Raw genomic sequence first — 12,086 nt, 5'->3', positions numbered from 1 at the left:
TTTGGAACCTAGGTATGAACAAGGCTTCCTGGAGACCAGAAGTGAAGCCTGTAGGATCCTGTTGTATCCTAAATCCAATTATCTCTTCGCTTCACTTATCATAGAATTGTTTGGTTGAGGGACTGACAGCCCCGGTGACCAGCTGCAGCCTCACTGAACCCCACTTCCCTCCCGCCAGTCCCATCAGCTCATATCTGGGGAGGGGTTTTGAGTTACAAGTTCCCCCCAGGAGCGTTTAGTTTCCCAGGCTCTGCCTGGATAGTCCAGGCAGGAGGAGATGCTACAGCGCTGGCGGCTGGATGCCTCTCCCATGGAAGCTGGAGGGAGATGCTGCTGCCAAGCAGAGTGGAAGGAGGACAGAGGTTGCCGTCTCCCAGGCACCAGCTGATCATGTATATCCTCCTGTTTCCGTGTTGCCAAAAAGGAAAAATAAGGTGTATCTTCCAAAAAGGGAGGGCTGGAATTTGGAGTGCTGGCAGCAGGATGGGCTTAGCCTGGAGGCAGGGCGTGGAGAGGAGCACTTGGGGCAGAAGTGCTCAAGGCCAGGTTGAATGGAGCTTTGAGCCCCTGATCCAGTGGGAGGTGTCCCTGACTATGTCAGAGGGTGGAACAGGATGGGCTTTGAGGTCCCTTCTGACACAAACCATTCCATGATTCTATGATTCTAATTTGCTCGGCTCACTACAGGGGTGGGACAGTGGGACAGCAAAAGCCAAGGAATGATGACACTGGTGTGACACAGCTAGCTAATGGTGCATAAGAAACAGTAGCTACAGTTTGATTAGCCAAAGGCAGCTCTTTTAGGTAGAAGAACAATGACTAGGTGTGCATGCATTGGCCATCATTAATCAGAGACAGTTTTAATAGGATGTTTGCAAAAAAACCCCCCCCCCCAACAAATGTGGGCCTGAGTTCCTCAAGGAACTGCATCAACTATGACCACTGTGGGAGGGAAGTCAGTCGGGTGAGAGAAGCCAAGCTGCATTTTACGCCACTCAAAACTCCTCAGCTTTCTGCCCTGGCTTTCGAGTGATGGTACCAGAGCTGGAGGCAGCGATGGACTTCTTCCCTTGCTTTAGGGGCTGGAGAAGCCGCTAATGCTGGAGAAGCCGCTAATGTGAAGGACACATTCATTTGAATAAGACCTGTAGCTCCCATGTGGGAGTCCCAGGAGGGACTGACTGTTTCATGAGAAGCATCTCCAAGATTAAGGAATGCTGAAGGCATAGAAGAATCAAATATGGTTAAAAGGTGATTAAAGCTGGTTCTCAAAAACAGAACTGGAGGAAAGAAATCCTATGGAATAAACAGAGGGATTTCACTGCATGCTCAGCGTGTGGAATGGCTTGAGCTGAAGGAAAGCCACAGAGCCCAGCTCTGTCTGACACAGCCCAGACCTCACACAAGCTGTTTATGAATTTGGGGGCGTTGGATGTGGTTATTGCAGGTTTTTTTTCTGTTTGTTGCAGTGAATGGAGCCTGCTGAAAACTCTGTCAGTGGGGACTGAAACATTCAGGTCCCAGCAGCTCCATTTCTCCCAGCCAGGCGACTGGTGGGGAGAACTTCTCTGTGATTTGTGCTTATGTCAGATGGGACACATTTGAACCTTTCAGGTCAGATCTTTTGTTTCTCACTGTGCCTGGGCTTTGTTTGCTGCTCCACAGGTGCTGTGCACGGACTCGGCCCAACAGGGCAGAGCAGAGTTGGCTTGTGCTCCACTGTGCATCATCCCCATAGGGGCTGCTGAGAGCCATGAGGGTCCCAACAATGGCCAGGCATTCTCTGAGCCCCAACTCCTGTTGCATCAACTCATCCTTTTTGGCTATGGCATCGCTCTCTTCCTGCTTTCCCACAGGACAACTTCAGAGCCAGGCTAACAGGGCGCTTAGGGTGCTAACAGCTCTTAACAGCCCTGAGCAGCCTCTCCTGGGACCCCCACCACCCTTGGGGCCAGGAGCCCATTTAAGCTCAGCCCTGTGTCCCCAGCTCTCGTGGATTGTGTTGTGGGGATGCAGGGCTCTACCTCAGTTTCATCCCATCCCATCAACTCTATTGATCCAGATCCTGACACATCTTGACTTCCCAGCCTGACCATGAAGCTGCCTCATGACCATGACTTGGTTGGCCTTGGCCACCAGCCTTGTCCTGCTTACTTTGTTCAGGTACCATAGGGCTGGCTCCTGCCCTTCCAGCTGGGTTAACGCTCCTGGCCCTTGGCCAGGGAGGTTGGAGTCATCATTGCTGACCTCAGATATCCCTAAAGGGTGCTCTGGGGCCAGACAAGAGCTGCCGTGTTTGGACAAGGGCTGTCAAAAGGGCCGGATGCCAGAGACCCGCCAACATATAAATAAACCAATCCTTTATAAAGCCACATGAGGCTGGCTGTGTTTGTTCCTGTGCCGAGAGCTGGCTGAGGAAGACTCGCTTCTCTTCCCTACAATTCGTAAGCGCATGGGAAGGTTTCCAGGGCATTACTTAGCATCTCCAACAAGTGGGCACAGATGGGGGGGGCAAGACTGTGTTGCTTCAACTGGACCTACAGAGGTTTCTCATGTTGATGGGGCTCAGCTCCACCTTGACCATCCAGGCTTTGTGCTGCTCCCTGTGAGGCAGCCTGGGCAGCTTCAGTGCAGAGTGCTGCAGTTCAGAATCACAGAATTGCAGAATGGTATGGATCAGAAGAGACATCCAGTTCCACCCCCTGCCATGGGCAGGGACACCTCCCACTGCATCAGGTTGCTCCAAGACCCATCCAGCCTGGCCTTGAACACCTCCAGGGATGGGGCAGCCACCACTGCTCTGGGCAACCTGGGCCAGGGCCTCCCTACCTTCACAGGAAAACCTAATATCTCATCTCAATGCCCCGTCTTTCAGCTGAAAACTGTTCTCCCTCGTCCTCTCCCCGCACTCACTGATCCCCCTCCCCAGCTTTCCTGGAGCCCCTTTCAGGACTGGAAGCTGTTCTGAGGTCTCCCCACAGCCTCCTCTTCTCCAGGCTGAACAACCCCAACTCTCTCAGCCTGTCCTCCTACAGGAGGTGCTCCAGCCCTTGCATCATCTCCATGGCCTCCTCTGGACTCGCTCCAACAGCTCCATGTCCTTCCTGTGCTGAGGACCCCAGAACTGGACACAGGGCTTCAGGTGGGGTCTCACAAGAGCAGAGCAGAGGGGCAGGATCTCTTCTCTCGCTCTGCTGCTCATGCTTCTTTTGATGCATCCCAGTTTGCTCTCTATCTTCTGCTTGCTCCTTGGTTATTCCCTCTCCAGTAATGCAAAGACTTGGGATTTGCTGTTTCCCTTTGCTCGCCTCTGTTCCCTGGGTGACTTCTCCTATGTTCAGTTTTCATGTGCTCAATTCCACCCTAATTTTTAGCTTGGGAATACCCCACCCAGCATGATGGGGCTTTGTTACAACACCTCCTCCTGCCAGCCTTGGTAGGTACCTTTTGAGCCCCCCAGGGGCTGCGCCCTGCCTCTCTCCTGGGGCGAATCCTGCCTGCATGTCTGTGCAGAGGGCTCAGTGGTGGGAAGAAACAGTGCTTTCTCCCACAAGGCCCGGAGAGAGAGGGCAGGAACTCACATGTTGGTGCCCGCACACGTTTCCAGCTTGTCTGAAGACCTTCCTCCTCCACCCTGGGTCGTTGCCGTTGAACAGCGACACGCAAAGTTGTGTTGGCTTTGATTGGGAGGTTTGCTCTGTTTGATCTGATCCGTTTGATCTGCCTCGCCACCGTGCTCTGTTTCATTTTCACTTGTGCTTTTTTTGCAATGTGGGGAAGTTAAATTCCACATGCATATTAATGTCGTGTCAAGGATGCACTCTTATCTTCTACAAGCTCCTGTTCCTTCTTGGATAAATCATTTGTTTGCAGTAGTAAAGTGCCTCTTGGTGGGAAACTAGGAGGAAAAAAAAGCAAAATATGGAACTGTGCCAGACCTGGGAAGGGAGGAGTGCTTCTCCCTGCTATTGTTTCTTAAAAAAACCTCATGAACCAGTCTAGAAAAGAAAACTCCCTGGCGTGTGCCTATAGATTGTTCATTAGCATGACTGCAAGCTGCAGGGAACTATCAAGGTTAAGGGCCCAGGGCAAAGCTGAGTCTTTCTGTTCCTGTTCTACGTTCAAGAAGACTCTTCTGGCCTTGAGGCAGGTTATTTTTGCTCGGTGGTTTAGCTTGGGCACATTAGGGGGGATGGCACAGCACAGCTTCTCCAGGCTCCCCCTCACTGCAGCTTGGAGACCCTCTGGGGACAGGTTTGTTCCCTTTTGCTGTGCTCCATTTTAGAAAATCCTCCACTATTCACCCAAAGCAGCATGAGCTCAGGTGGTTCTTGATGCTGGGGCAAGCTGCTGGTCTACAGATGATCTTCTTTTAGCGACAAGTGGTGAGTAACACAGCATTAGTGAGCACCGCAGGTTTGGGCGCTGTGCCCTTGGTGTTTTATTGTAGCATGTCAACTGTCAGCCCTTATTTAGGGCTTTTTGTTCCTCCTCTTGAATCCCCGCAAATCACTGACCCTCCCCCCCGCCAGGGAATATATTTGCTTGCTGCACAGCATCCTCAGCTCCTTGTTTGGGGGGTTTAAGCTAATGAGAGAGCTGTGCCGAGGAAGAAGGGGGGATGCAATGAGACGTCCAGCATGAGAGGAGCTTGTAGAATTGCCAATTCAGGCTTGAGTGAGGAGACTCACCTCTGTTTTCCCATTAAACAGAACAAAACCAGTCCTATAACTTCCCAGAATCTAGGAGAGATTCTTAGCCCCTTGGAGTGGGAGAGCTGCGGTGACCAAAGTACCATTAGCAAAGGCAAAACTGGACATGGACAGGGTTTTCAGCTGAAAGGGGGGAGATTTAGATGAGATCTTAGGAAGAAATATTTTGCTGTGAGGGTGGGGAGGCCCTGGCCCAGGTTGCCCAGAGGCTGCCCCATCCCTGGGCCAGGTTGGATGGGGCTTGGAGCAACCTGTTCCAGTGGGAGGTGTCCCTACCCATGGCAGGGGCTGGAACTGGATGGGCTTGAAGGTCCCTTCTAACCTAAACTTTCTGTGATTTGGGGGATTATCTTTAAACCTGCGATAAAGTGACCTCAGCATCTGAACCAAGGCCACAGAGTTGCACACTTGGCAGCCGACCCCACAGCAACTTGTGCAAAGTTTATCCCCATGGAGCAGGGAATTTTTTCCAGCTGAACCCACTGGAGATCCTTCTGGGTTTTACTGCAGCTGCTGGCAAAGCTGTTTCTCACCCAGGGCTGAGCTAAACTGTGCCAGTGCCGTATGGATGCACGGAGATGCTGGTCCACGGCAGCCGCCCCAGTCATCACCCAGTCTCCCCAGCAGGGAGCACGGGCCGGTTGCTGGTGTAGTCAGAGGTATGGAAGGGTTGTTTAAAATATTTAAAAAAGCAAATATTAGTGATTTTATCAGAGACAGCTGAGCAGGACCCTGTAGGAAACCGAGTTGCCCGAGGTGAGTGAACAGAGCCTGACAAACACATCGCCAGCTTTTGGCTCCAGAATTGATTCCCGTTTGAAGTGAGACTGATATCGTTGTGTAGGACTTGCCTGTTTACATGGGCAGCTTTTCAGAATCAAAGCCTTTCAGGTCTGGGGCTACAAGGGTCTCCGGCACCACTCTCACTCTGAGCCAGACCCCGGAGCTGTAATGCTGTTTTACCCACCTTCCTGTAACCATGAATTCACATCCTGGTTTTGCAGGACAAGGACCAACAGCCCTGGAGTACTTTTCCTGCAGGATCCTTTGCTGGCAAATCATCCCCCACAAGCACTTGCCTGCAACCAAGGTAAGTCTTACCCTTTGTGGAACGCATGCCCAGCTCTGCATGTCTTTCCCTTGCTGCAAGGCTGCCTCTCCATACCTTGGCTTTCTCCAGCCCCTTTTCAGAAATCTTTTCCCCATGGCAACGGTGCCACTGCTGATGTGCAATGTCATGTCCCTGCTGGTCCCTCCCAGGCTGCTGGGTCGACCCTGCCAGCACCTCCCATGCCAAGGGCGCAACAAGCAGGTTATTTCCCTTTTGCTGCTACAAAATGCCCTCATAAGTCAGGCACTTATGTTTTTGCATTAGTGGTGGTGGCTTCGCTCCAGTCCCTGAAACCAAGGGAAAAAAACAAATGTTACTCTGAACAGCACGGGACGGCAGCAGGTTTGAAAAGGCTGTTGAGATTGGGCATGGCTGGGCCAGCACTGGACCAAGGCATGTGAGAAGACTGATCAGCTTCGATAAAGCTCCTTTATGAACAGTCAGGAACAAGGGGTTGCCATTGGCTCAAAATATGTCCCAGGGTGTGCAGGTGGGGGACAGCACTGGGGGTTATTTACAGGAGTGCGTACTGGACAAATACAGATAAATAACAAAATATAAGCCAAACTAATATATATATATATATTACCCACTGAGCTATGCTGGCAGCAGATCCCCATCCTTCTACACTGCCTGTCACTTTAATCTTCTATTGATCTGTCCAGTGCATTCCTCCCCTCTATTTTACTGTTAGAAATTACATTCATAGAATCACAGAATGGTTTGGGTCAGAAGGGACATCAAAGCCCATCGAGTTCCACCCCTCCCCACCCTCACAGCAAAACATTTCTTCCCAAGATCTCATCTCAATCTCCCCTCTTTCAGTTCAAAACCATTCCCCCTCGTTCTATCCCTGCCCTCCCTGATCAAGAGTCCCTCCCCGGCTTTCCTGAAGCCCCTTTCTGTACTGGAAGGAATAGTTCACACCAGAACACTGAATCATGAAGCTGACGTTTCTGAGGGTGGTGTTTGTGCCGCAGTGGCTGGAGCACGTTAGTCACTGAACTTCCACACTGGAGGTACTGGACTTCACATCTGGCTGGGGTTTGAGAGAAGAGCTGAAGGGATGGGGTGGCAGAAACCATCCTGGCTGTGATGGTGCATCAGAATTCTGCTGGAAATGCTGGGTGAATTTGCTCCTGGCTCCTGTCCATCTCCTCCAGCTTCCCTGGATGGTCCCAGGCAGCAGCTCAGCAGTTTGCTTCCTTAAACCTTCCCTAGGGAATACCAGCTCTGACTTCACATCCCAGGAGGAGCTGGCAGGTCTCCAGAAAACCTTTATGAGATCCATTTACATGGGGTCACGCTGCCACTGTGGTTGTATCTAACCATTAAATGCCCATTTGTAGAAATGCGTGGGGATGCAGTGTCGGAGGAGGCCAGCACCACATCCGACAGAGACAAGGTGGTGGAGTCAGTGCCAGGGTCAGAACAGTTGGATTGAGGACCCTCCAACATTCAAAGTATGCTCCAGGGAGAGCCAGGGCTGGAAGCTGGAGGTTGGTAACCTCCAACAAAACAGATGATCCAGGATTTTGAGCAGGTATGTGGCATCTGACTTTGAAAGTCAGATCTCAAACTCTCCATTGCTCTTAAGGCTTTTGTTTCAAACTAGGTGTTTTCTCCCATGTGTTTTTTCCCTCCAGCAGCATCTCCAGGTCAGCAGCTGTCAGTAGGTGAAACTCCATGGCCCATGAGACTCGGAGGAGGCTGGATAAAGAAAATTATTTCTTCCAGGCTTAAAATCCACTGCAGTATTTTGCCTGGGTGCTGGGAGCCTCCATTCCGCTCTACCTGTGCTCATTGCATTTTATCTGCTGAAGCAGCAATACTGCAGAGCCCACCAAGAAGATGAGTCCTCGGGGATGATTTCTGGAGGATCTGGAGATGAAAATGGTGTCTGCCAGCACATCTTTGTTTTCCACCTCTTCTGCAGCTTCACTGAAGTTTGGCTGTGCCCTTACCTCAACCCCTCTGGTATGACTGGTGCCGAGCAGGAGCCATCCAGCAGTGAGCAGTTCTGCTGGGCTGCAGGTGGCTTTTCCCGGGTCCCTGAGCTGCTCTAGGTCCAAGCAAGCGTGAGTCACGTTGCAGAAATCTCCCCAGGGTGGCTCTTGGCTCCTTCATTTGGAGATCGTGCCCATCTCCAGTACGCGTGTTCAGACTGGTTTGAGCAGAGCTGCTTAACTGGGTTAACGGGTTGGCGCTCCATGATGGGTGGGCTGGAGAGACCTGGAGGCTCCTGCCCACCTTCCTCCTGCCTGCTCAGGCTCTCTCTCCTGCTTTCAGCTCTTATCTCCAGCAGGTTTGAGGGTGGTGGTCTCACAAACATCTTCCACATATCTAGAAGTGTGTGGCTGTGGGCTGAGGGTTAGGAATGGGAGGAAGATGATGCTGAAGAAATGTCTCCTCGCAGGCTATCACATGGAAACAGCAAAGGATGGGCAACAAGGTCGTTCAGACAGGAGCTGATGGGGAAACATGGCTTTTGGTCACCAAGGGGTCCCTGAGGGTGCCCTCTCCCTTCACTAGCACATTCTGGGCAGAAGAACATCAAAGCCTTTCAATCCCAAAGGTGATGCCAAGATGAAGCACCCATCAGATGGGACCCAAAACGTCCCTGCCTGCCTTGCAAGCATCCAGCTTTGTTCTATCTTGTCTACCCCTTACTCAAAAGGTCACCTCTCGAGTTAAAGGAAAGTAATATGTTTTAAGGTGCCGGCAAATACTCCTGTCTGTGCTTTGAGTGATGGGGGCTTTGTGGGTGATGTCGAGGCACAATCCCGGCTTGGGCAGCAGCCTTGCCTTTGGCCGCCTCCCCCTGCTCCTGCTGCACTGGATCCCACCAGCATTTGCTTTGTGAAGGCAGGAGACCATAGTTTCCTCCTCCACAAATAGGAAACAATGCGACTGCAAGAGGTTTGATCTTAAAAATGTGGTTTCCAGCATCCCAAGTCAGGGAAGCAACAAAAAGTTGGATGTTGCCCAGATGTTTTCTCAGTGCTGTTTTTCTGCCAGGTATTTGCAGGGCAGCTGCGAGGAAGAAGGTTTCTCCGCATGTTTAGGGATCAGATTCCACCAGCATCGTCCTAGGCATGGAGGGGTGCTGGGAGCAGTGGCCGTCAGGGTGGGTGCCAGAGCCTGGGCCAGCACTGTGCTATTAATAACCCATCACCGAGGCTGCTGGGCTGGAGGAAATGAAGGAAATGAAGTTAATAGGTGGAAATGTTTCCTTGTTTTCCTACTTGGTGCTCAGGGCCCTGCCTGTTGCTCCCTGCCCCTCTCACCCAGCTCAGGCTGTGGCAATTCTCCAGGGCTGGACGGTAGCTCAGGGAGAGCCCAGTTTGGGGAAAGATGTTGAAGAATAGGGATTCTGAGGATGGCAAAGAGCAAAGGACTGTTAAGGCATGTCTGAGCTGCTCTGAAAGAGGGAGAAGGAGAGAAAGGGCACCTTGACTTATGGATTCTGAGGCAGCGTTGCTCTTTGCTCATCCCATGTGAGAGCTCTGGGGTAGCTGGACACTGGAAAAGCAGAGGATGGGCTCTGTGGGGCCCGGCCAACACAATATGACCCAGCCCAGCCACACTTCCCATGCTGGCAAGTCCCTTCCTGCAGCTGCTGAGGGCAGGCAGCATGGGCTCTGCCTGCCATGCAACGGGGAGGTCTCGGGTGCAACCGCAAACCCCCCAGCCTTCCTTTCCCACCTCGTTTGCTGAGCAACCCTGTCTTTCTCCAGATGTCCCCATGGCCACTGCTAGCCAGGGAGGCTGCTGGTGGGGATGCTTTCCCTCAGGCTCAGGGCAGAAGCCTTGGTTTGGACCCCAAACGCAAGACTTGAGCTCAGGAAGGAGCTACTTTGCCTGCAAATCCCAAACCCACATCATGGGCCATTGTCAAAAGTGCTCGCCTGCCTTGGGAAAGGGCGAGAGATGGGGCAGCTTTGGGGCATCAAGCAGCGGTGGCTGGCATACCTGTTAACTCTTGTTGTTTGTTGTTTGCTCCTTTGCTGGTTGGTTTCTTGTTAAGACAAGATCCTCCTTCATATGTTCCTAGGTGGAGCAGAGCCTGCTGCAAGGTGGAGACAAGGTACAGAGACAAAAGTCTGCGCCAAGCTCTGGAGGGGCAGAAATGGGGTGCAAGGAGACCCATAGGGTGGCCACCAACCTCTACAAATCGAGTGGTGCTGCAAGCCAGCAAGCCCTTCCCCACGAAGCACGGGCCAGCGGAGTGGAGGTGGCAAGAAATACACCTTGCAAAATTTCTGCTGGGTTACGGAGAACCAGCCGGGGATTGGAGCAGGGAAGAGCCTACAAAAAACATCAGAGCTCGTGCAGAAGTGAAGCCACTCCAGTGATGTGTCCTGGGCTCTTGCCTTGGGGATTCCATCCTTTCCTCCAGATTTCCCATCCTTTACTTTTTTCCTGCTGTGGTTTGCCAGCCCCGGGCTCCAGGGTGCCAGGATGCTGCGAGGGCTCCCGTTTTGGTCCAGGACATACCCTTAGGCTCCTTCCCTCCCTAAAACATTCTACTTGCAGATGAGGAATAGACAAGACCCAGGGCAAGACTAGAAGTCACTCGGTTGCCTGGGTTGGTGAAAGGGGATGAGGAGCACAAATGAACCCTCATTATAGCTGGAATCAGGAGTTAATGAGTGTGGTTTGGTGAGGTGCTCAAGAGCAGAACAATTCTCTGCCCCATCCTCCAGCCATTAAAACTTTAAATGGGGAAAACCTCAAGTCCCAGATCTCCTGCTCTCCATGGCCTCACTTATCTTGGATGTGCAGCTGGAACCTGAAAGCAAACCAAACCCTCCGGTGATGAGGTGTGAACTCCAGGGTGAGGATGTTCCTTTCCCTGGGGGCAGAGGGGGTGTGCTTCATTTAAAAGGTAGAAGAAGTGCTGCTGATGGGCACCAGTTTGTTTCTTTCAGCCCACTGTCCTTAACTCAGCATCTTGCTGCTGGTGGAAGCCATCCCCATCCATGACCCCGAGCTCATCAGGGCCATCTGGCCTGGCCCATGGGTCACTTAAGGGAATTAATTCATAGAATCATAGAATGCTTTGGGTTGGAAGGGTTGGGGATGGGGAAGGAGCCTGTAACATCTGGTCAAGGAGTCTGAATCAAAAAATGAGGATCTATGATTCTATAATCTCATGTTTTCATTGATTTCAGCACACACATCATGTATGAAGAGATATGAGTCTGACAGCAGGTCGGCTACAGAGAGCAAAAAGGACTTTAGGTAACACCGTGGTGACTGGCAACCCTCCCTTCACTGAGTATCGATGAGAAGAGGCTGCTGATATGACCCATTTCTTTTCAAACAGAGGCTTCTGCAAAACCGCTGCCCACCCAACCCAGTCTGTAAGACCCAGCTGAAATCTGAACCCTCGCAGATCATAAAACCAGAGAATCAAAGAATGGTTTGGTTTGGAAGGGACTTTAAAGCCCACCCAGTTCCACCCCTCCATGGGCAGGGACACCTCCCACTGGATCAGGGGCTCCAGCCCCTGGCTGGACACCTGGCCTTGGACACCTCCAGGGATGGGGCAGCCACCACTGCTCTGGGCAACCTGGGCCAGGGCCTCCCCACCCTCAAAGTGAAGAATTTCTTCCTAATATCTGTTCTTCCCCATTCCAATTTAAAGCCATTCCCCCTTGTCCTATCACTACGTGCCCTTGTAAACAGTCCCTCTCCAGCTTTCCTGGAGCCCTTTTTCGTGCTGGAAGCTGCCCTAAGGTCTCCCTGGAGCCTTCTCTTCTCCAGGTCTGGATGCCTGGAAGAAGACATGCTTGAGGTCTCCTTCACAAGCAGCTGGAGCTATTCCTAAGCTGCTTTTGCATTGCTGTAGGGCCGAGCTCCCTGCAGGCACCCCAGCAGGAAGCAGTTGGACTGTCTTAATCACAGCAGAGCAATTTGTGATGCCTGCATCCCTGCAGAAACTTTGTTTGGGTTTCCAAGAAGCTGTTCATCCCTTATCACTTCTGGTTTTGTTTTGTCTCACTTCAGGCATATCCAAGGAGTCCCGGTTAGGCACCCCCAGGGCAGTTATGTCCTTGATAGAATTTGAAGTAAGGCCAGCAGGTCGAGGGAAGTGATTCTGTCCCTCTATCCCTCTCTTGGGAGACCTCATCTGGAGCCCTGTGTCCAGTTCTGGAATCCTCAACGTAAGAAGGAGATGGAGCTGTTGGAACAGGTCCAGAGGAGGCTACAAGGGTGATCTGAGGGCTGAAGCACCTTCCCTACAAGGACAGGCTGAG

The 12,086-nt window shown here is 52.0% G+C and overlaps 1 long non-coding RNA gene across 2 annotated transcripts; it reads left to right on the top strand.

Annotated features, from left to right (window-relative positions):
- Nucleotides 1-4,081: 4,081 nt before the first annotated feature.
- LOC128853168 (uncharacterized) lies at nucleotides 4,082-11,242 on the top strand. Of its 2 annotated transcripts, XR_008451492.1 has the most exons (4): nucleotides 4,082-4,385; nucleotides 5,717-5,802; nucleotides 7,173-7,800; nucleotides 9,878-11,242. It is a non-coding gene; the product is annotated as an uncharacterized LOC128853168 (long non-coding RNA). The 2 variants fall into 2 exon arrangements; XR_008451491.1 differs by lacking the exon at nucleotides 9,878-11,242 and having other exon boundaries at nucleotides 7,173-9,143.
- The last annotated feature ends 844 nt before the right edge of the window (nucleotides 11,243-12,086 follow it).

This window comes from Cuculus canorus, chromosome 10 (assembly GCF_017976375.1).
Source record: "Cuculus canorus isolate bCucCan1 chromosome 10, bCucCan1.pri, whole genome shotgun sequence".
In the NCBI taxonomy this organism is placed as follows: Eukaryota; Metazoa; Chordata; class Aves; order Cuculiformes; family Cuculidae; genus Cuculus; species Cuculus canorus.
The sequence above is the reverse complement of the archived record's forward strand: the minus strand, read 5'-3'. Positions and strand labels throughout refer to the sequence as shown.